This window comes from Peromyscus leucopus, chromosome 9 (genome assembly GCF_004664715.2).
Source record: "Peromyscus leucopus breed LL Stock chromosome 9, UCI_PerLeu_2.1, whole genome shotgun sequence".
In the NCBI taxonomy this organism is placed as follows: Eukaryota; Metazoa; Chordata; class Mammalia; order Rodentia; family Cricetidae; genus Peromyscus; species Peromyscus leucopus.
Window position 1 is genome coordinate 64,085,941 of NC_051070.1, and position 22,226 is coordinate 64,108,166.

Below are 22,226 nucleotides of genomic sequence, written 5' to 3' on the forward strand. Positions count from 1 at the left end.
GGATTTTACAACCAAACTCTCAGTCATCTTCTTCTCAGAACTTGTTTTCCGGACAGTAATTTGGACTGGAAGTAGCTTCTCCCTACAACACCTCTCTATTGGAGATGGAACCCAGAAACTTAGGCATGCTGGGGAAGCACTCTACTACTATGCTAAATTTCTTAAATTTTACATCATTTCCCGAGTGATAGTCTTCATGTTTGCTGATCCTTTTGCTTGGTTCTGAGTCTGATCTAACTGATGTAGTCCTGGCTGTCCCAGTTCTCACTAGGTAGACCAGGCTGGTCCTCAGCTTGCAGCCGTCCCTTTGCTTCTGCCTTCTGGGTGCTGGCTCACACGCATGCATTCACCACCCTCCGCACAAGTGCTCTCTCCACTCTTCTCTCCCATCTACTGTAAGGAAGAAACTAGGCAGTACCTTCAACTCTCTGGGTGGTAAGTTGCTTGTCCGCATCACCCAGTTCACGACACACCTTTTCTAGTTTGCACAGAACTATGGAGACCAGGCTAGAATGAGCCTCTTTCCTCAGTTTCTAACGAGACTCCCCCGAGTTTCCTTTGAGCACTAACTGGCGACCTCATCAAAGAACATGAGTCTACAGTTTCCTTAAAACCAGAGCTTTCACTCAAAAAAGTTAAAATAAAAACAAAAGTAAATAAGACAGGGCTATGGCTGGGGACGTAGCTCAGCGATAAAGAATTCGCACAGCACAAGTGAGGTCTAGGATCTATTTCACCACAGGAAAGAGAAAGGGAGGGGAAGGTCGAGAAATAGAGAGGGAAGGGGAAGGGAAGACAGAAGGGGGGGGTTACCTACAACCTTTGTCTCTACAACCCTATGAACTACAGCTTCCAATACACTTTTGAACCTAGGATAATTGATAGTATTGATCTGAGTCAACACCAGTCTCCCATAAGGAGAATATATCAAACACTATATCGACATGAATTCCTTCTCGTTTGTTTGGTGCTGTGGGACTGAAGGCAGCAGCTTACACGTGGCAAACACTTGCTGTACACTAACTCTACCCTCAGTCCTAACATGCATTCTTCCCCGGCATCTCACCATTTATTCTTTAAGTGGTCCTGATGGTTGACTCTAGGGCATCGTACATGCTGACAATCTATCAGTCTATCACTATGCCTCACTCTCAGCCCTAGCAACATTTCTTAATATGAAAACATCAAGGACATTTATAACACAGGAATTACTATAACTAAACCTCAGTGTCAATAGGTGACTTCAAAAGAGGCACTTAGCCACATTAAATGACCAGTGGTAACATATAAGCAAAAATGTTAAGCAAACACCATCATTCGATAAATATAAGTTATAGCACCTACCTACAATCAAATCAATGACATTTTCATGTGAGCAACACAGTGATTTCATTTCAAAGCACATAGATACTTGAGAATTAATTTTAACTAAGAACCTTGATTAATTCTAAGAAAATTGCATCTTGTATATTCAAGTCACTAAGCATTCATTAAATTATTTTTAAGAGACATATTTTTTTCTACTTGAAAATTCATTTCTATAAACTCAGGAAGAGTAGCATATAATCTCCAGCCTGTTAACACCAAACTGGTTTTTATTTGAGTATTTCTTACCTCTTTAAAGATATAGATGTCTAAGTTTCACATAATTATATGAATATTATAAAACTTACACAGTAGTCTCACTAACCATGTAACCCACTAGATAGATATATCATTTATATAACAATTTAGAAAAAGTATCATTTTGACAGCTCTCTAACCAATGGCAATTTTCTCCTAACCTGTTTCCCTTTCATTTTGACTTTGTTAACACTTTTTGTACAAAAACTGTTTTATGAACCCTAAAATTCTCTTCAGGCTTTTGTTTTTACTCTTTACTGAAAAGCTAAGAAGCTACCAGTTATCCACAAAGTTGATAAATACCCTACTAGCTTAATTAGCTAAAAACCAGAAAGAAGACATTTTTTTCTATGTACAAATGCAGGGATAAACAAATAGTGGTGTATCTATAAATGATATCTTACTCAGCAATGAAAGGAAGAATCAGCTGATGTTTATTACAGTATGGATGAATCTCCAAGTAAGTAAGTAAAAGAAGCAACTGGAGCACTTGAACCAGTGTGGTGGCACATGCCTATCCTCCCTGCACTAAAGAGACAGAAATCAGCTCAAATTTGAGGTCAGTCTGAGCTCCATAGCACCAGGCCAGTCTCCTGTCTTCTGTCTTCCCTTTCCCAACCCTCCCTTCCCCCTTCCCTCTCTATTCCTCGACCTTCCCCTCCCTTTCTCTTTCCCGTGGTGAAGACAGATCCTAGACCTCACCTGTGCTGTGCAAGTTTTTTATTACTGTCTCAAAACAAAACCCCTGGACAAGTACCTAGGTGTTCAGTGGTAGAGTATGTGCTTAGCGAATGTCAAGTCTGGAGGTCATTCCTTGCATCAAAAGAATGAATGAATGATGTGTGGATGAATAAAAAATGTTGCCTTTTTCTAAATTGCTGTTTTTCTCCTCACTTCTTGCTTGCAAAGAAACATCTGAAATAAGTCTTTACCTTTTTTTTAATACAGTGCATGGCCTGGAATACTAAAATTTCAACCCATATCTACTAACATACATGGCACTGAAGGTTAATGCAATACTCTAGGTTACCCTTGTCTGTCACTGTCTTCTCCTCCAAGGTTCAAAAGTATATTGGCTTGACTCCCTTGCCCTCCTTTCCTCTCTTCTTTGCTCACAATTTCTTCCTTTACTCCACATGGCCCATCCAGGACCATTACCCCTCTTCTACTGTAACACCTAGGACGCTGTTTTCCTGTGGGTTGTGGCCTGCTAGACTCAGTGTTTGGCATCCTGAAGTGTCACGGTTAACAGTGCACACAGAAACCCCTGGTCTCTTTCAATCTGAGGAATTGTGTCTTTCATTAGTTCTGGTAAATGCCAATGATTAGCATGGATATTCTCATACCTAGTCCATGTTTTTAATATTTCTTTTGGGTTTTTTTTTTTTTTTTAGACAAGATTTTCATTATATGATTCAGACCAGCCTGGAATTTACTCTCTAGAACTCTAATCACAATGTCACAATCTCTTCTATTTTCCATGAGGTTGTGAACAGCTTCTAACTAGCTTTATATACTAATCTAATCCACCACTTATTTTTTAACTTGTTACAATTTTCATTTCATTTCTTTTCTTTTCTTTTGGAGCTGAGGATCGAACCCAGGGCCTTGTGCACTCTATCACTGAGCTAAGTCCCCAACCCCCAATTTTCATTTCTGATGCAATTGATTGCTGTTTAAATATGCCTGATCAGTTTCATAATCTCTCACTTTATAAAAATACTTACATACTGGATATTTCTAACAGCTGAAATCTTAAGGATTATATTTTTTGGTGTTTCTACTGAGTCCTGATCACAGTACCTTGATTTTCACCCTTACATTTTGTGATTTTCATTAAAAAAATAATAAGCATTTGTTAGAACTTTAACTATAATTATCCTATATGTTCCTCCACAGAGAATCTAAGAGTATTACAGAACTATAGCCACGTTTGATGAAACTTCTCCGTTTGTAGAGTTTTAGAACTGTGAAAATATTACAGATCAAAGCTCTAAAGCTCCAGAAAGTGAAAGCTCATAACCAGAAGAGCAGAGCTCTTCCCTACACTTAGATATGAAGCCTCTGCAGATGGCCTCTGACCATCCTTCCTACTTTACTGTAGGACACAACAAGTTTTTTCTCTAGGACCCAGCCATCATGTACAGAAGAGTTATGTCAACAGAAAGGTGTTGAAGGAAAACGCTGTTCTCAGTGTTAGAGCAGAAGAGGGGTAATGGTCCTGGAAGGGCCATGTGGAGTAAAAGCAATTGTGAGCAAAGAGAACGGGTTAGACAAGTGAGTCGGGCCAGAACTGGGAGGAGGAGCAATCCCAAACAAGGTTAAGCTAACGTACTGTGCTAACTGTAGTGCCAATCCCTACCCAACTACTCCAACAGGCAGCTGAATTTAAAAAGTGCCTTATCACCAAGGAAGCCAGTGGGAATATGAAGGGCCGGCTTGGGGAGGGGAACTCAGATCTCTGTCATCTCCACCAGCACCTGAACCCAACTCCAGGAAAGAAAACTCACTTCAGTCCATCTCTTGTCTTCTACAAAAGGATGTGGAAAAGCCTTTGCTGGTGTGAGAATACTTTCTCTGTTGGCACTTTGAAGATGTCCTCAAAGTATTCAGTAACTTAACACCCATTTACCTAATACAATACACTTGTTTTGGTCCTATCTCCAAAGGTTTTTATTTTCTTACACATTCATCCATTTGTTTTAAAGGACATTTTGCTTGTTTGGTAAAGGGAGGAGGTCTAATTCTTGTCTGCACACTACTGCAAATGGAATTATTTTTTCAAAAATGTTTTGTAAAATTTCAGGTTGCGTTAGTATATTTATTATTGTTAAACTTTTAATGTTCAATATAGTTAGCAAACTGTCAAGAGAAATGATAATCCAGATCTTGGACTATTATTATCTCACCTCAGTAAGCTTGTGTCTTCTGCAAATCTGTTCCAATGCTTGCAGCTTTCAGTCACTGGTCAGCACAGTTCTGACAACCAGAAAAGACTCAGAATTAATTCTGTAAATTGTATAGAAAAGATTATACAGCAAATCTAACACTGTTTCCCATACTTTTCAATTATAGAGAGTTACAAATTACATTCTCTAGCATAATCAAATACACGCAAAACTAAAAAATCTCTACCCAACTAATCCAATAGACAACTAAATTTAAAAAGTGCCTTATCATCAAGGAAGCCAGTGGGAATATGAAGGGCCAGCTTGGGAAGGGGAACTCAGATCTCTGTAATCTCCACCAGCACCTGAACAAAACATCAGGAAAGAAAACTCACTTCAACCTATCCCTTGTCTTCTACAAAAGGACGTGGAAAGCCTTTGCTAGTGTAAGAATATTTTCCTCTCATCAGTCTGGCAAATGTTAGTTCTGTTATTTCACAGAAAAACAAAAACACAATTTTGAAACAGCATAAAGAACATCTGGGTTTTTGCTTTTGACAACATCATTAAAAACTGTACATGCCAGAGTTTGTTCTTTTCTTTTTTAATGTTAATATTTGTGTGTGGGTGGGGAAGGGATTGTGTCTCAGGTATGTATATGGAGGTCAGAGGACAACTATGAAGTTGGTTCTCTCTTCCATGTTTTTGTGGGTTCTAGTGATCAAGCTCAGCTTGTCTCAGGCTTAAATGGTAAGCATCCTACATGATGAGCCTACATGACAACCAAGTTTTGTTCTTTTTGACCTGCCATACTTTTAATTCAAATCTTTTTACTCAGCCATTTGGGAACATCTAATATTTATCTCTACATCAATAACAGTTTGTGTATATATCCCTGTGCTGGCTAGTTTTATGTCAACTTGACACAAGCTAGAGTCACTGGAAAGGAGAGAAACTCAATCGATAAAATGCCTCCATAAGATCTGGCTGGAGGGCATTTTCTAAATTAGTGATTGATGGGGAGGGCCCAGCCCACTGTGAGTGGGGGCATCTCTAGGTTGGTGGTCCTGGTTCTATAAGAAAGCAGGCTGACCAAGCCATGAAAGCAAGCCAGTAAGCAGTACCCCTCCATGGCCTCTGCATCAGCTTCTGCCTCCAGGTTCCTGACCTGTCTGAGTTCCTGTCTTGATTTCCTTCAATGATGAACAATGATGTGAAAGTGTGAGCCAAATAAACCCTTTCTTGCCCAAGTTGTTTTTGGTCATGGTGTTTGATTATAGCAATAGTAATTCTAAGATAATCCCCTCTCAGAAATCAGGAAAAACTTACACCTCTCTCCTTTAGTACACTGCTCTTGCATGAAGAACATATAAACCACCAATCTGGAGTCCACATCTTCATTTTCCAAGCAGCCACTACAGGTTTAAACTGAACCTCAGCTCCTGATGTTCTTTCTTCTTCAAGGTGAATGCTTATCCTGCAGTAATGTATAGTAATAATAATATTAGTAATAATAATAATAATAATAAAAAACAATTTATGTTGGGAGTCATATGGACCTGGGTTTAAATCTCAAGTCTCCTACTTAATACCTACATAAACTGAATCAAATTACTTGAAAAGTTCTCTGAACCTATAAAAAAAATCATAGGTTGCAATGTTTAGATCAAATGACACAACAGCAATGAAAAAATAAATACCAGCATAACATTAAACTGCAGTATAAATTGTCATGTCCCTCCACCCCCAATTTTCTTGCCTACTCTTCTCCTGCCTCTTTCTCCCCGCTCCTCCCTCTGTCTCAAGAGGTTCTTGCTCTGTAACCCAGGATGACCACAAGGTCACCATTTGCCTACCACCACCTCACCAGTGCTGGGATTACCAATGTGTGAGGGCATATCTGACTCAGGGAACTACTATTATGATTGGCGCTCTTCTATATAATTTTGTATATAATTTTTACTTAATTCAATCTGTCCAAAAGGCCTTTCCAGAATAAATTTTCTTAAGTCAGAGACTTGATCGACTTGCTCTGAATGATTATCAATATTCAGCAACACAAAATACACTCTCCAAAAAGCAACACACCCAAACTCTACTGACCATCAAACCACACACCACTCTATAGTCTAAATCTATGTCTAAAAACCACTAGAAAGTTCCTTTTACAGCTGGAGAGATGGCTTAGTGGTTAAGAGCACTGCCTGCTCTTCCAGAGGACTCAGGTTCAATCCTCTGCACCCACTTGGCAGCTCACAACTGTAACTTCAGTTCTAGGGGACATGACACCCTGACACAGACATATATGCAGGTAAAACCCCCAATGTACTAAAAATAAAAATAAAATAAAAAAAGGAACGTTCCTTTTAGTGTGTGGTGATATTCCCAAAGTGTAAAAAGGTAGTGCAAAAATTCTTTTAGTTCTTTTTTAGTTTTCTTCTATCATTTATTTAATTTTGTGGTCGAACATGCAAATATGCATGATTCTGAGGTCAAAATATAAGCAGTCTTAAGGGAAAGCTCTTTTATTGTTGGCATCTTCTCCTGCCTTGAGTATTCTATGTATTGTTCCTCCGGAGAATGGGTGATTTGGAAGGGCACCACCTACCTAGAGACTGTCCTGTTATTTATTGTTTGGCTGCACTACACTACAGTATATCCGGTCAATCTCCTGTAATGGGTACTTGAAATGTTTCTAATTCTTTAATTAAGTGTGATGGCTAATATTAAATGTCAACTTGGTGAGACATGACTCATGACTCAGAGTTTCCAGAAAGGACTAGGAAGAGGGGCGGCAACTCTCCCTTAGAAGGAGCCACCTTCCTACACTGGCCCAAATGTAGGGAAGAGAGGACTAGGCAGCGTGGCTGGGGCTGCTTTTGCTTCTTGCTAGTGAGTATGGCGGCTGCTGCTGCTAGTGCCACCATATTTCAGAGCTCAGACTCTTGCTCCTTTGGCCTTCCAGAATTGAAATCCAGAGATCCTCCAAGAATCTTCCAGGCCTTGAGCACCAAATTAAGACAGAGGCACCCAGTTCCATAGATCGAATAACTACTGGGTTCTTAGCCTCTCCAGCATACAGACAGTCAGTTTGAACTACCCACCTGCTAACATGTCAGCTACCTGAATGAATCTTTTAAAATGTATGTTGATTTTGCTGGTTCTGTATACCAGGGCATCCTATCTAACACAAGCAGTGCTCAGGGACCAATAGTAAAGACCCGTGAGAGTGTGTTTCTTAGTGCTTTTAGAATAGATTACTAAAAGTTGAATGTCTATGCTAAAGGACACATGCATGTGATTTCCTGGATACTGCAGGATTCCTTCCCAGAAACTTTGTGTTAATGTACCCACGTTTACCAGCAATGTACCCATGTGCCTATTTTCCTACCAGCTGAACAGCAGAACTTCTAGAATTTGCTGAGAATTGCTTGAGCGCAGCTTTAATTTTGTGTGTATATACATTTGGAGGCACGAAGTTCATTTTGGTGGTCTCTGCTATCATTCCATGCCTTAAGTTCTGAGACAGGAATGCTCACTGATCCCAGGGTTCACCAACAGGCTAGGCTGGCTGGCTGGCTGGTTAGCTCCAGGGATCCTCCTATCTCTACCATGCCCCTTCTCCTTAGCCCCCCACTCCTCCCAGGGCTGGCGTTGCAGAAACAAGCTACTCTTCCTGGCTTTATGTGGTTGCTGCTCCAAACCCAGGTCCTAACGCCTGCAGAGCAAGCACGTTACCAATGGAGCCATCTTCCAGCCCTCATGAGTGCCAGTTTGAAGAGCACAGCTGTCACTGAACTTCTTTTTGTGTGACTGAAGCTGGAACCTCTTTTATCCTGCTTCATCTGATTTCTCTTCCTGTGAGGTCTCTTTTCAAATCTTTGGTCCATGATTTGCCTAGATTTTCAGAAACTGGTTTTGACTAACATTAGCTTCAAACATTTCCCCACTTGAGCATTTGTCTTTGCTTGTATCTTTCACCACGAAAATACTTTTCTTCAACACATTGGGATTTATCCTGATTTCCTTGCCAGTGAGTCATGGTTATAAAAACCTTGGCTTAGGCTTTCATATTTCAGCCAGGTTGTATCACAGCTGTTTTGCTCAGGGTTGCTCTCGAGATGTCTGTTGCTAGCCTCTTTTCTTCCTGGAAACCCAAGGGAAACTTTCTACATCGTCCTGAAAGTTTCACTAAGCTCTAACTTGAAGCTCATCACTTTGGACCAACGTTCCTAGTACACAGGCTCTCTCCTTTAAAATTGACTACAGAGTTGGTCATGCTAGGCCACCACTGTGCCACTGACACCTCCACTGAAGGTCATTTTAGTATGAACACTTGAGACTTCTCTATTTAAAGAATGCTTCCACAGATAGAAGTTTACATATCAGCCCGACTATTACTCTTCTTCTTAGGAACTTCAATCTTTCATCTTACACCTTAATAACTCCTAGAGTCATGATGTGACTTTGAAGCAGAACACCTACCTCAAATATAAGGCTCTGGGTTCAATCCTTAGCATAATATACATCTGTCTCCATCTCTTTGCTATGTGTGCACACACATCTGTGTAACTTTTTATTCTCCTCCTCCTCCTCCTCCTCTTGGCTGTTTTCATGACTTCTGTTAGTGCCCCTAACTTAGTGTGATCTTTTCTCCCTTAGGTACCTTAGGGTTTAGCTTCATTTTAACAGATCTATTTTTTTAGTTCAGAAAATTCATCTTCACATCTTTTTTGTTTTTGCTCTTTTGGATGTACATGTCTGCAAATGTTTTTCATCCAGGCAAGAGTATTGCACTGTAGTTTTCTTTAGCTCTGCTACTGAATGTTCTAAGCAGTTTTATTGGCAGCTGAAATGTTTGGACTTCCCATTCGCTTTCTACTGAAGTAACTTGACATGAATGTTGTCTGCCCTCTTCTGTTCATTTTTGAAATGATTTCTTTTTCCTAAACCAGATGACAGTACAAACAGACAGGAAGGAGGGATATGAATGGCTTACTGATTTCTTAGTCCAATGGTACTTCATTAACGGATTGTATGTTTGTTTTCTCTTGGTCACTTTCATCAATGACCCCCTTCTGGGTGGGAGGCAGGCTTACCCACGGTCTACTCAGCTTCAACAGACCCTTGACTTCTTCCACCTCTTCTTCTTGACCACCATCTCACTACCTGGGGGCTCCATGCTCATTCCTTCAAGGCTCCCCCCTTTTCCTAGAATCAGTACATTTTTGAGACTGCCTCTTGGGCACACACACTTTTGTCCAACAGGTCTCACATATCTCAGTATTTCCTTGGTCTTCTATCCTGCATGGCAATCATTTTTGCCCACAGAGCCAGCTTCCTGCCCCTTTATTTTTTCTTACATCTTTTGTAGTTTTCTGTATGACGGCTGTTCGTGTCCTTGAGTAAATAGATATTTTAAAAATTCTTCACTGAATTTAACTTATACAATCTCCTTCATCTAAATACTTTTCCGCCTACCTTCTGCCTTGTCTTACTCTTTTTAGGGGGTTGTAGGCACTGTTAGGAATTGAACTCGAGCTTTACACCATGCTTGGGAAGTGCTCTACCACTGAACCACATCTCAAGCCCCTCCCTTCATCTTGTACTAAGATGTGAAACATTTACATTTAATTAGTACACCCTAGCCCTCCCTATTCTATTATTAACAACTATTTAATTATCATTACTGTCCTCTACTATTTCATACTTATGCTGCATGTCCTTTATGTAACAACTTGAAATTCCTTTTTTAAAAAAAAACCTGATGCACACCTAACACTCACATGGGACATCAACTACATGGATTTCTCCCTGAATCAGGCTCTGTACGTCACTGGGTGTCCTAGGCTTCAGTTACAAGATTGCCCATTTAGCAGGTTAAGGACTGTCACTTACTTTCAACACCAGTTCCAGAACCTAGATTGTTACCTACACTTCTGAGCAACCAGTTATGAATTAGAGGTTTGCAAAACACATCCACTAGGGGCCAGTAATCTGCTAGAACTTACCAAACTCAAGAAAGTGTCTTTGTATTGTAATGTGGCCCATGTAGGAAATAACATACGTAAAAACAGTCCACCCCAAAAGTCCTGGAATCAGGAAAAATAACCATAGCCCATAACCAAATCTACAGATCCGCCCCACCTCCCGTCCTGGTTTTTGTCTCAACCTTTCTATAACTTATAGCACTGCTATGGGCGAGGCAAAGGCAAACTGAGAATGTCTATTTCACCAGATTTTGCCAAAACTACAAATGAATTCACATTCCTATAAACTTACATATATAAATGTCTTTTTTTTTTTTTTTTTTTTTTCTTAATGTGGGGTTAGGGCAAGTCTTGAGATCTAGAGCCAAGTTTTTTTTTTTGGTTTTTTTTTTTTTTTTTTTTTTTTTTTTTGGTTTTTTCGAGACAAGGTTTCTCTGTGTAGCTTTGCGCCTTTCCTGGGACTCACTTGGTAGTCCAGGCTGGCCTCGAACTCACAGAGATCCGCCTGGCTCTGCCTCCCGAGTGCTGGGATTAAAGGCGTGCGCCACCACCGCCCGGCCGCCAAGTTTTACAGCAGAAAATTCCAGTAACGCTAGCATCAATATACTCTAAAGTCTCTGACTTAGGACACCCAAACAGGAAGGATCTCTAGAACAAAGGGTAAGGATGACGGGCAAAGCCTCCAGGCCCTGCCTAGACTCATCCCCATCCCAGCACTTCCATGGACTATCCAGGAACACCATCACTTAGGGGTTTTATGGGGGCTCAGCTATTTTGGCATGAGTTGATTAAATAATTGCCACTAGGGACTAAATTCCAAGATTCGTTCACTAGGGAGGGGAGTGACTCCTGGAGATTCCAATTAGTCTGTGCATGTGCTAGTGCACTACAGTGCACACCTAAGATTAAAGGACAGCCTCAATGTTCTTCCTCGGGTACCACGCATCTAGTTTTTGAGACAGGGTCTCTCAATGGCTAGAGCTCAACAAGTAGGCTAGGCTGCTGGCAAGGGGGCTCCAGGAACCCACAATACCTGCCTCCATAGCAGTGGGATTACAAATTTGAGTCACTAAATCCAGCTCTTTTACTTGGGTTCTGGGGACTGAATGCCTGTCTTCATGCTTGCAAGGTAAGCACTATCCAGTTGATCTATCTCCCCAGCCCTGGAAGTTCTATATTTGATGACATAGTTGGTTCATCAGGCAATCATTCACAATCTTACAATCTTCCCAATCTTACAATCTTCTGTCTAGCTTACATTTGCTGGAAGGTGCCATGCAGACTGCCGAGGGGAAAAAGTCATTAAGTATTACCCACTTGTGGAATCTATGAGCTATAACATTTGGCCAGGAAGGACTGTCACTTACTTTCAACACCAGTTACAGAACCTACCTAGGTTGTACTGGTGAAATCGTTTTGTGATTGAACTTTTTGGGAGACCACATTGGCCAGGAACTTACTATTTAACAGAGAATGACTTTGAACTCTGACCCCCCTACCTCAAGCTCCTTAGTGCTAAGATTATAGGTATGCCACCATATCTAGCAATGTCCTAAAATTCTTAAAGGACAGTCTGGTGATATGAATTACTGTATTTTCTTCAATAGTTTTAAAAACTGTTGCTTTATTATCTAGAATAAAATGTTGCTGCCCAAAGCACCAAATCCACATGATATTTTTTTTCCAAGTTACTTGGTTTTTTTTTCCATGACTGAAAAAAGGTTCATTTTTAAAATCCAACCATTTTACAAGACTACATCTCAGTGTTGTGTTAAGTGTTCTGGGCTGAGTTCCAGATTTTGGGGTGTCTTTATCCTTCTTTAGTGTTAAGTGTTCAGGAATTGTAGCTCTGACAGTTGTTGTAGTCCAATGCTTTGCTTTACAGATTTTATTATGACAAAATGAGCCCAAAGTTTACCATTTAAGCCACTTTCCAGCTTTCAATCTACCAACATTAAGTATACAATGTTATATAACCACCACTGAACTTTGGTTTACATGAGGGAAACGCTTCATTTGGCTGCCTGTCCTGTCCTGTTTTTTGTTTTTCTGTTGTTGTTGTTGTTGTTTGTTTGTCTGTTTTGTTTTTGTTTTTTAGTATAGTCTCTGACTTGCTTGGAACTCACAGAGAGATCCACCTGCCTCTGTCTCCCAGACTCTGGGATTATAGGTGTGTACTACCATGCCAGCTTTAGTCTTTTTTAGTTTTAAAAAAGATACTGAGTTCCTATTTCTCCTTTTTCTCTTATTGTACCGTCTGTGGTGCATATTTACCATTTTCTAATTGTCACTAAAAAGGCCTTTTCTCAAACATTCCCTGAGTTCTATCAGCCCTCACTTGTTATCCTCGTATGGTATAGCTATACTACTTCTGAGATGGCGTTATTTCTGATTTATGTGTTTCTTTAAAGGATTTCATCTTATACTAGACACACTGGCTCACACCTGTAATCCTAGCGTTATGTGGATAGAGTCAGGAGAACCAAATCCAGCCAGCCTCAGCTACAAAACACACAAATCAAAGAACAACAGAAGGATTTCACCTTCACTACAATTTCTCTAAGCTGAAATACTTAAGATTATCAATTTTATCTGCTTTGTGGCCTCATTTCTATGGTATCTTTTCATAATATATGATCTAATGTATGAATGTTTATTTTTCTTATGATAATCTGTTATATATTTACATATTTTCCTGGATTAAAACAGGGCTCCTGTGTTAGTTTTATAGATGAGTTGGAGCTTTTGAAACTGTATTACCCAACTGACCCCTGAGTTGTTTCCAGTTTTGGTGGTGGTGACAAACAAAACTGCTGTAAGTATCTGCAGAGAAACAAATACAGGTTTTCATTTCTTGAGAGAAGAACATCATCATCCTAAGAGAAATGCAGATTAAGCCAGCTGTAAGATCTCTCTTTCTCTCTCTCTCTCTCTCTCTCTCTCTCTCTCTCTCTCTCTCTCTCTCCTGTAACAGCAGAAATAAAAACAACAAACGGGGTGGGGATTTAGCTCAGTGGTAGAGGGCTTGCCTAGCAAGTGCAAGGCCCTGGGTTCGGTCCTCAGCTCTGAAAAAACAAACAAACAAACAAACAACGATAGTTCCAAATGCTGGCTGCAGCTTTCTATGCATAGATGCATTTCACACAGGACTTGATGGCTGTGGTCATGTGCAGATGCACCTCACCCAGGACCTGATGGCTGTAGTAGTGTGCAGATGCATTTCACCCAGGACCTGATGGCTGTGGTCATGTGCAGATGCACCTCACCCAGGACCTGATGGCTGTGGTCATGTGCAGATGCATTTCACCCAGGACCTGATGGCTGTGATCATGTGCAGATGCATTTCACCCAGGACCTGATGGCTGTAGTCGTGTGCAGATGCACCTCACCCAGGACCTGATGGCTGTAGTAGTGTGCAGATGCACCTCACCTAGGACCTGATGGCTGTGGTCATGTGCAGATGCATTTCACCCAGGACCTGATGGCTGTAGTAGTATGCAGATGCATTTCACCCAGGACCTGATGGCTGTGGTCATGTGCAGATGCACCTCACCCAGGACCTGATGGCTGTGGTCATGTGCAGATGCATTTCACCCAGGACCTGATGGCTGTAGTAGTATGCAGATGCATTTCACCCAGGACCTGATGGCTGTGGTCATGTGCAGATGCATTTCACCCAGGACCTGATGGCTGTGGTAGTGTGCAGATGCATTTCACCCAGGACCTGATGGCTGTGGTCATGTGCAGATGCATTTCACCCAGGACCTGATGGCTGTAGTAGTGTGCAGATGCATTTCACCCAGGACCTGATGGCTGTAGTAGTGTGCAGATGCATTTCACCCAGGACCTGATGGCTGTAGTAGTGTGCAGATGCATTTCACCCAGGACCTGATGGCTGTAGTAGTATGCAGATGCATTTCACCCAGGACCTGATGGCTGTGGTCGTGTGCAGATGCACCTCACCCAGGACCTGATGGCTGTGATCATGTACAGATGCATTTCACCCAGGACCTGATGGCTGTGGTCATGTGCAGATGCATTTCACCCAGGACCTGATGGCTGTAGTAGTGTGCAGATGCATTTCATCCAGGACCTGATGGCTGTGGTCATGTGCAGATGCATTTCACCCAGGACCTGATGGCTGTGGTCATGTGCAGATGCATTTCACCCAGGACCTGATGGCTGTGGTAGTGTGAAGATGCATTTCACCCAGGACCTGATGGCTGTGGTCATGTGCAGATGCATTTCACCCAGGACCTGATGGCTGTAGTAGTGTGCAGATGCATTTCATCCAGGACCTGATGGCTGTGGTCATGTGCAGATGCACCTCACCCAGGACCTGATGGCTGTGGTCATGTGCAGATGCATTTCACACAGGACCTGATGGCTGTAGTAGTGTGCAGATGCATTTCACCCAGGACCTGATGGCTGTAGTAGTGTGCAGATGCATTTCACCCAGGACCTGATGGCTGTGGTCATGTGCAGATGCATTTCACCCAGGACCTGATGGCTGTGGTCATGTGCAGATGCACCTCACCCAGGACCTGATGGCTGTAGTAGTGTGCAGACGCACATCACTCAGGAGCCGAAGGCTGTACTGTTTGCACTATACATTAGCAACAGCAGTCTTGTCCTTGCTGTGCATTTTTTTTTTCATTCTCACAGGTTGTTTCTCCAATTATCCACACTTTTTCATTAGACATAAAAGTTATCCCTAAAAACCCACCACGACGGTCACACCACAATGTACAGACCATTCTGGTAGTTCCAATTTTCCACAAGGATAAAGTTATAGTGATAGACCATAAAAATCTAGGGTTCTACCTTCTCAAGTGGGCACCCCAAGAACCCAGACTCCGGTCCAGTTGATGCAAACAGCACGAGGTTATTGAAGCGACTGTACAGTCGGGCTTCCCTTGTCCTAAGGGCAAGAGTCGCATCGCACTGCAGCTACAAAGGTACTTTTAAAGGAAAAAGCCACAAGATTACAATTCCCATATAATTTCGTTTCGATTGATTTATATCTAGAGGCTAATTTCATAAGATCATGGTTTGATCACAGAGTGATCACAGAGTGGATACAGTCACGTCCGCATGCACATTCTTCCCAAAACCTCAAAGGGGGTATCAGGGTGGGAGTGAAGTTTACACAAAGGTTACAGTGGTCCTTCCTGGAACACTTGCAGTTATCCCAGTCACAGTTGAGTGCATCTCTTAATAGAAATCTCTTTATATTGTTACACTGTGGCAGGGGGGTAGTTGAGTAATGGCTGAGTCAGGTTGCCCTTGGAACTAGCTTTTTTTAGTTCCTCATTCTCTTGGGGCTTGGGAGGTGTAAGCTTGAAGGGTTAGGGTCTTTCAATAGGAGAGCATAACTCTGATTTCATTTCCTCAGGACTCTCCTAGAAAGGTCAAGATAGACTTCTTTGCTGATGCATCTTGGCAAGGTGCTTCTTGAAAAATGATGCAAACCTACCCGAATCAGTTACTAAGGACTTTTATCTTCTTATACCCCAGAGGTATTTATCTTGGAAATTTAAAAAATAATTTCACTGATTCCATATGTCCTTTATTTTTACAAGTTCTTGATGTTTTCTTTCAAAAAAGCTGCTTTCCCTTGTTCTTTTGTGTTCTTCCCTATCTGGTCTTTATTGCCATTGTTACTTACTTACAAGAGAGAAACAGACTATGAAAATACACACTTTTCTGCACCAGTGTGTCCAACCTTTTGACACTGCAATACAATGCTGTCGATTACAAACTCCATTAAGCTGCTGTAAGATATTGGGTAATCAAGTTACAAACAATAGCTATCCTGGGCCTCAGTTTGGACACCTAACTGTACAGCCTTTAAAAGTCTTCATCATACCTCTCCACCAAAGTTTTCATTTGAGATATACTTTAAATGAGCAAACATTTATCACACATAACATTCATCACTACTCTCAGTAAGAAGTATTTCCTTTCAAGGACTCCCTGCTGGCTTCATTAACTGAATGAACCTGTCTACACTTCAAGAGGCTGAGTCTGGCACTATAACCCAAGGATATATAAGCTCTCCCCCTTCTCTTGTTTTAGTTGACTTTTAAACAAAGCAAAAACCCCACTAATTCTGGTCAGATTTGTTGGTTTAGGTCCTAATCCCTGCATGTGTCAGGTGGAGATGCTCTCAAGTCCCAACCTAGTCTGGACTATAGTTAAGACCCAGTCTCAAAAACAAAACAAGCAAACAATCACCGATAGTGATACACATGGATAATGCCAGCATTCAGGAAGCTGCCAACCCAGGTAACATAGCAAAATTTCGTTTGATCATTCTTCTACTAGCTCAACTACCTAACAGGCTCAAACTGTTATGTACTGCTATTTTCTATCCTTGTTTTAAGTCTTCTATGTCCCAGGTTGGTCTGGACCTCGTGATCCTCACGCCTCAGCCCAGGATTACAGGCATGAGCAAACATGCCTGGCTTGCCGCTAGTAGCTTAGTGATTAACTTTAAGATTAGCTATTCCTGGGCAAAGGAACAAAGTATCAGCAGAAATCTTTTTTTTGAGAAGTCCAAATGGTATTTGACGTTGTTCTTTTTACAACTAAGGTCCTTAAACAAGCAAACAACAACAAAGCCCACATTTACTATGTGTATGTCATGCATGTGGAGATCAGAAGGCAATTTGTGCAAACTGGTTCTCTCCTTCCACCATGTGGGTCCTGGAACTGAACTCAGGTTCTCAGGCTTGGTAGCAGGCACCTTAATCCACTGAGCCATCACTTAGGCCCCCAAGGCCAGGATCTTAAAACTTACTTTTTTCTATATTTACAGAACTCAGGAGAGCTATCTTTGGATGGTATCAAAGTATAGATCAAGGATTTGTAATCTTATTCTCTAACTGAAAATAAATCATCTTTAACTGGCTCAGAAATCTTGTGTTTTTACCAAAAAAACTACAAGGACTGGACTAGGAGACAAAAGTTGATTGGGGTCTCAAGGCTAATCCAGGAGAAGAGAAAACAAAACACAGGCTCTGGGTAATGGAGACCCCACTCAGCATGAAGACTTACTGCCCCTTGCTTCTTCCTTACCTCTCTAGAAAAGCTCTTTGCACCCAAATTCTTCTCTAAATGGTCTTTGCTGGTGGCAGCTTCCCATCTTCTTTGGTTTCTGTCTTTGCAAATCCTCTTCTGACCTGAGTCACTGGAGAGCAGTGGGGAGCAGCCAGACCTGGATCAAGGAACAGCACCAATTACCTCCAAAGGAATGTACTTGTTAGTACTGGGAACCACCGCTGCAAACACAAGTGGGAAGTACAAGGCAAGCTCTATGTCCACAAGTAAATAAGAGGCCATGTACATAGTATATGAGGGGAACACAGTACCCACATGAATGGCACCAAAGTGATAAAATTATTATATGAATTTGTGTGACAATGTAAAACTAACTTGAAATAAATGAAGGCACAAAATTCAGCTATTACCACTTGCAAATAGTTGTCTTCTAACTTCTAACAAAATAGAAGACATTTCATCATTCCATTGAGGAAGGTGGTACATATAAACACGGCACAAAGCAGCCACATTGGCTCAGGAGGTGGAGCTGCACAGTGAGATCAGAAGAAGGGCGGGAGTATGGGTCCCTGACGGCTGTGTGCAACATGAGCCCCTGAGAGCTAATGTTTTACATACGAAAGAGAACGTTTATTCTCAAAGACCACATTTACTTTTAGTATCTCTATCATGGTAGCCCAACTGTAGCTTAATTAAAATAAATTCCAAGCTAAGGAATATAGGATTTATCATAAATATAGTGGCATATAAATTGTTTTGCTTTACTAAGACAGAATCTCACTACAGATTAGACAAGCCTCAACACTGGGATCTTCCTGCCTCAATCTCCCTGGGAATTGAGGCCTGCATTGCCACACCCAAGATAAAATGCTAAATTTAGAAAGAAGGAGAAAGCAGAAAGACAAAAAAGGAAAGCCATTACAGGGATTGCAGCTATAGACAGGTTAAGTGAGATTAAAAAAAAAAAAAAAAGAATTTAATTTTAAATCCTAGCCACATGGAAGATGCCCATATCAATGATCAAGATAACATAGGAAACATGAGGGAAGAAGTATGTACATAGTAAGATTGGTCAAGACTATCAGAAATGTATTTTTAGTGCTCAAGCAAAAATTTAACATATAGGTCTCACTTGCACTCAAGTGTTAGTTTAAGCAACAGGAACAAATGAGATTGTGAGGGCAGAAGTTAAAGGTTGACCAGGAAAGGATTCCTCTATGCTTTAAGAAAAATAAACAAAGCAACAAGGACAACAAAGACTGCCCAAGAAGCCATACATTTAATCCCCAGTACCTAGAGGGACAAAAGCTGAAGAGAGCTGAGATGTCGATGACAGAGCAAGTGCCTGCCTAGCATGTAGCTCATGTACTAGGCCCTGAGGGTGATCTAAGTTCTGTGAGAGGAGGGACAATAGGTCAAATATATAATACTTCTCAAACTTTTTTATTAAGTTAAACAAGCTCAAGTCTAAATATCCTACTGTTTTAGCACACTGGTTTACAGAAATTCTCGTGACTTTTATTATTTATTTGGGTGCTGAATATAGAAGCCAGGATCTTGTGCATGCTAAGCACATGCTCTATCAATGAGCCATACTCTCAACCCTTTAAAATTAATCAAGGCCTAGAAATACCTTAATATGAATTGATGATATAAACTACCATTTTGAGGAACAATTGAATTTACAGAAATATCTGTATACTCTATTTTAATTTAGAACATTTAGCCATGAACAGACTTCATTATGGGGATAAACAATGCAACTAAAAATAAAGATTTGGAACTCTAAAGGTCAAAATGACCACTTTATGGCAGTCACCTAATCAATGAAACCGTTATATTTTAAAGACCCCTCTCAAAGCTCAGTTTTCCCATGTTCTAGCCTTTGGCCTAAAACTTCCTGCAAATTAAGATGGCCACTGGCACAGCAAGGAGGAATTTAGACTTTTCTCCCACCGCTACCCACAGCCAACCTATATACACATTTGTCTTTTACCAAGTTGTTTCCTAACTTTTTTAAAAACAGAAAAAAGTAAGGCAGTGAATTTATGGACCAGTAACATTAATACTTAGTTTGATTATCAACTCATACTTTTTTTTTTCAAGAAAATACTCCCCTTTCTTAAAAAAAAAAAATTTAGTATGGATTATGGCTTTAAAAAGTAAATTAAGAAATTTGAGGTTTTGTTTTTGTTTGTGGCTTTATTTCTGTCACAAAATACCCTCCTCCTGCACTGTTGACCCAGGTGAACCACCCGTTAACCTTGGATATTGAGAACTAAAGTGAAGGCTCTGAGGGACGTCTCAGCTTCTCATGTGTATCCAAACTGCTACAGTTAATCACAAAATATTTGTCTCTAACTGGCTAGATTTTCAGATCTGGCAGCTTCTTTCAAATGAAAGACAACGAATGCTTTCTACTTCACAAGGGGAGGGAGGTGGGAATCTTAATTTTTTTCAAGAGCAGAAGAACGGGAAGAGCAAAGTGCAGTGTCTTGTTCTTCCCAGCCCCACAGCAAACTCCAATTCTCCTTTAAAAATGTCCTGCTCAAGATGATATCACCAGGCATAGTAATGATAGATCCAGAAATTCACAAATCTGTTGTGGATGTTTTTTATTTTGGCTGTGGCTAAGTTGTTGGGATTCTGACACACTCCAGCGGCATGACTGCACATGCGCAGTTCAGGAGCTAGACAAGGGGTCTTGCATCTTAGGTCATCAGTGTACATTGGATATCACGTACTCGCAGCCTGGTCACACAATCAGCACATGCATGGTATAGCTCTGTAGGCCCACCTGCACCTTAAAGAGCCATGACTCAGACCCTACCCTCTCTCTGTTCTGTTCCCTCTTCCCCACCATCTTTCCCTCTCTCTTGCATGTGCTTTCCCAGGCCTGGTTCTTTTGTCTCCAATTATTATAATAATCACAATAATGACAGTAAGGATGGCTCTTTAGCCAGAGATCAGTTTACAGCCTTCCTCCTGGAGAGTCTTCCTAAAGCTGTTCTCAAGCCAGCAAACTATTAAAAAAAAAAAAAAAAAAAATCAAGACACGGAATAAAATCCATCTCTTGTCTCCCAGAGCTCCCTGACCTTAGGGCTAAAACTTCAGCATCTGGAGAGCAAGGCTCCTGAGCCCACAGGCAGAAGTTTCAACTGTGGCATTTAAGGTGGACCAGGGAAGAGATGAGAAAGCTGTGAACAGAATTGCCAAGTGCTGGCACTCGCTGTCCGACTGGCTCCTGAAAGCCACTGGGTCTGTGTTTTAAGTGTGGGGGGAGGGGGTGAAGGCCAGGTGGGCTAGTGTGTGCCCTGCCAGGCCATCAATTGAGCCTTGTTCAAAGTGCCACCTAGAGAGATAACTGGTCAGCGAACTGCCCCTGGGCACCGAGTGGCATGGAGACAAACTAAGACCTCCAGCAGACCTCCTAGGCTTGGCCACAGCTCGCAGGGAACCCAGAATGCAGCATGGAAGCGATCTGTTTCTTTCCTTCTGGACACTGTTTCAGTCTTGGGGAGTTTTGGGGTCCCACCTCTCCTAGTTTCCCTATTATCGGGGTAGGGAAGACAACCTTACCCACCTCATCAGACTTAATTGTACTTTCAGGGTTACTTAATAGGAAAAGATTTTCCCGCTAAGGTAGGAGCTTTCATTTCATTGTTCCTTCCATGTGCTTCACTCCAGACCTGTCAAAAGTGCTTCTCCTCCTTATGAACACAAACAGGGCCCTGCTCTCTGCCTTGTCCCTAATTCCAAAAGAATGAGTTCTCACCCCACAAGCTTTTCTCTTCCTGGTTCCCTCTTTTAATTAACTACTCAGCTAATTGTTACAGGATCACCATAGAGCTGGAATCCAAGGACCATCAGATATACCCAGGTGGTAAGAAACTGTAACAGTTAAAAGGTATTTACACCCCCAGACCCAAAAGTGTCTGGGCTCTGCAAAAATAGACTTAATATAGCCATCTATTACTGTTAAATGCTCTTAGCAATTCATCACCTGTGTCTCCTGGATGCTAAACTAGTAAAGGAAACAGGTGCCTTAAAATAATCTGTCTCTGATAAAGCTTATCTCAGGTTAAAAAATTAAAAACATGTTCCAATCTCTCTGTCTCTCTCAGTAACACTAACCAATACAAACAGAGTACCAAACACTAAAATGGTCATCAACCCAAGGCTTTAATTTTCTCATGGTTGCTTCTTAATATGTTTAAAATTTTTCCTAAGCTCCAGAAACCAGCTTAAGCCCATCCGACAGGTCGGATCTACTTCAGATAAGTGCCAAACACAAACTTTCCTGGTCTGGCAACAAGCCCCCACCAAGGGAAAAAAATAGTAATTCTTTTTTCTAAGCTTTTCTCTGTCTCACCAGCATCCCGTCAGCCACAAAAGCAGCCAGAGTGTCAAGCCAAGAAAGATGAATAGCTCCGAGGCAGCAGACGACAGCCCACCATCCCAAGATGCCTGTCTACCTCAGAAGCCCCCTTCCCTAGCCCCCCAAGAGCCACCCGACGCCCACCAAGTCAGCTGGAAGCAGTTTTTCCCAGAGAAATGACGCCCCTATTCCTGTTCACTTGCTTGTTTTTATAAGCCAAAAGGCTGGAATGCTAGGATTCTGCAGAGCTCCAGCTGCATGACTGCACATGCGCAGTTCAGGAG

The 22,226-nt window shown here is 41.4% G+C and overlaps 1 protein-coding gene across 2 annotated transcripts in view; it reads right to left on the bottom strand.

The window, feature by feature from the left end:
• Positions 1–22,226, bottom strand: part of Cab39l (calcium binding protein 39 like) — a 120,501-nt gene that overhangs the window by 96,836 nt on the left and 1,439 nt on the right. The window contains exons 2-4 of one of the 2 annotated variants that reach the window (XM_028870379.1): positions 17,582–17,720; positions 5,841–5,988; positions 4,533–4,602 (exon numbers count right to left, since the gene is read on the bottom strand). The gene's annotated coding sequence lies outside the window, so the exon portion shown is untranslated. Of the gene's footprint in view, positions 1–4,532; positions 4,603–5,840; positions 5,989–17,581; positions 17,721–22,226 lie in introns of those variants that run through there. The other variant, XM_037208496.1, reaches the window with a different exon arrangement.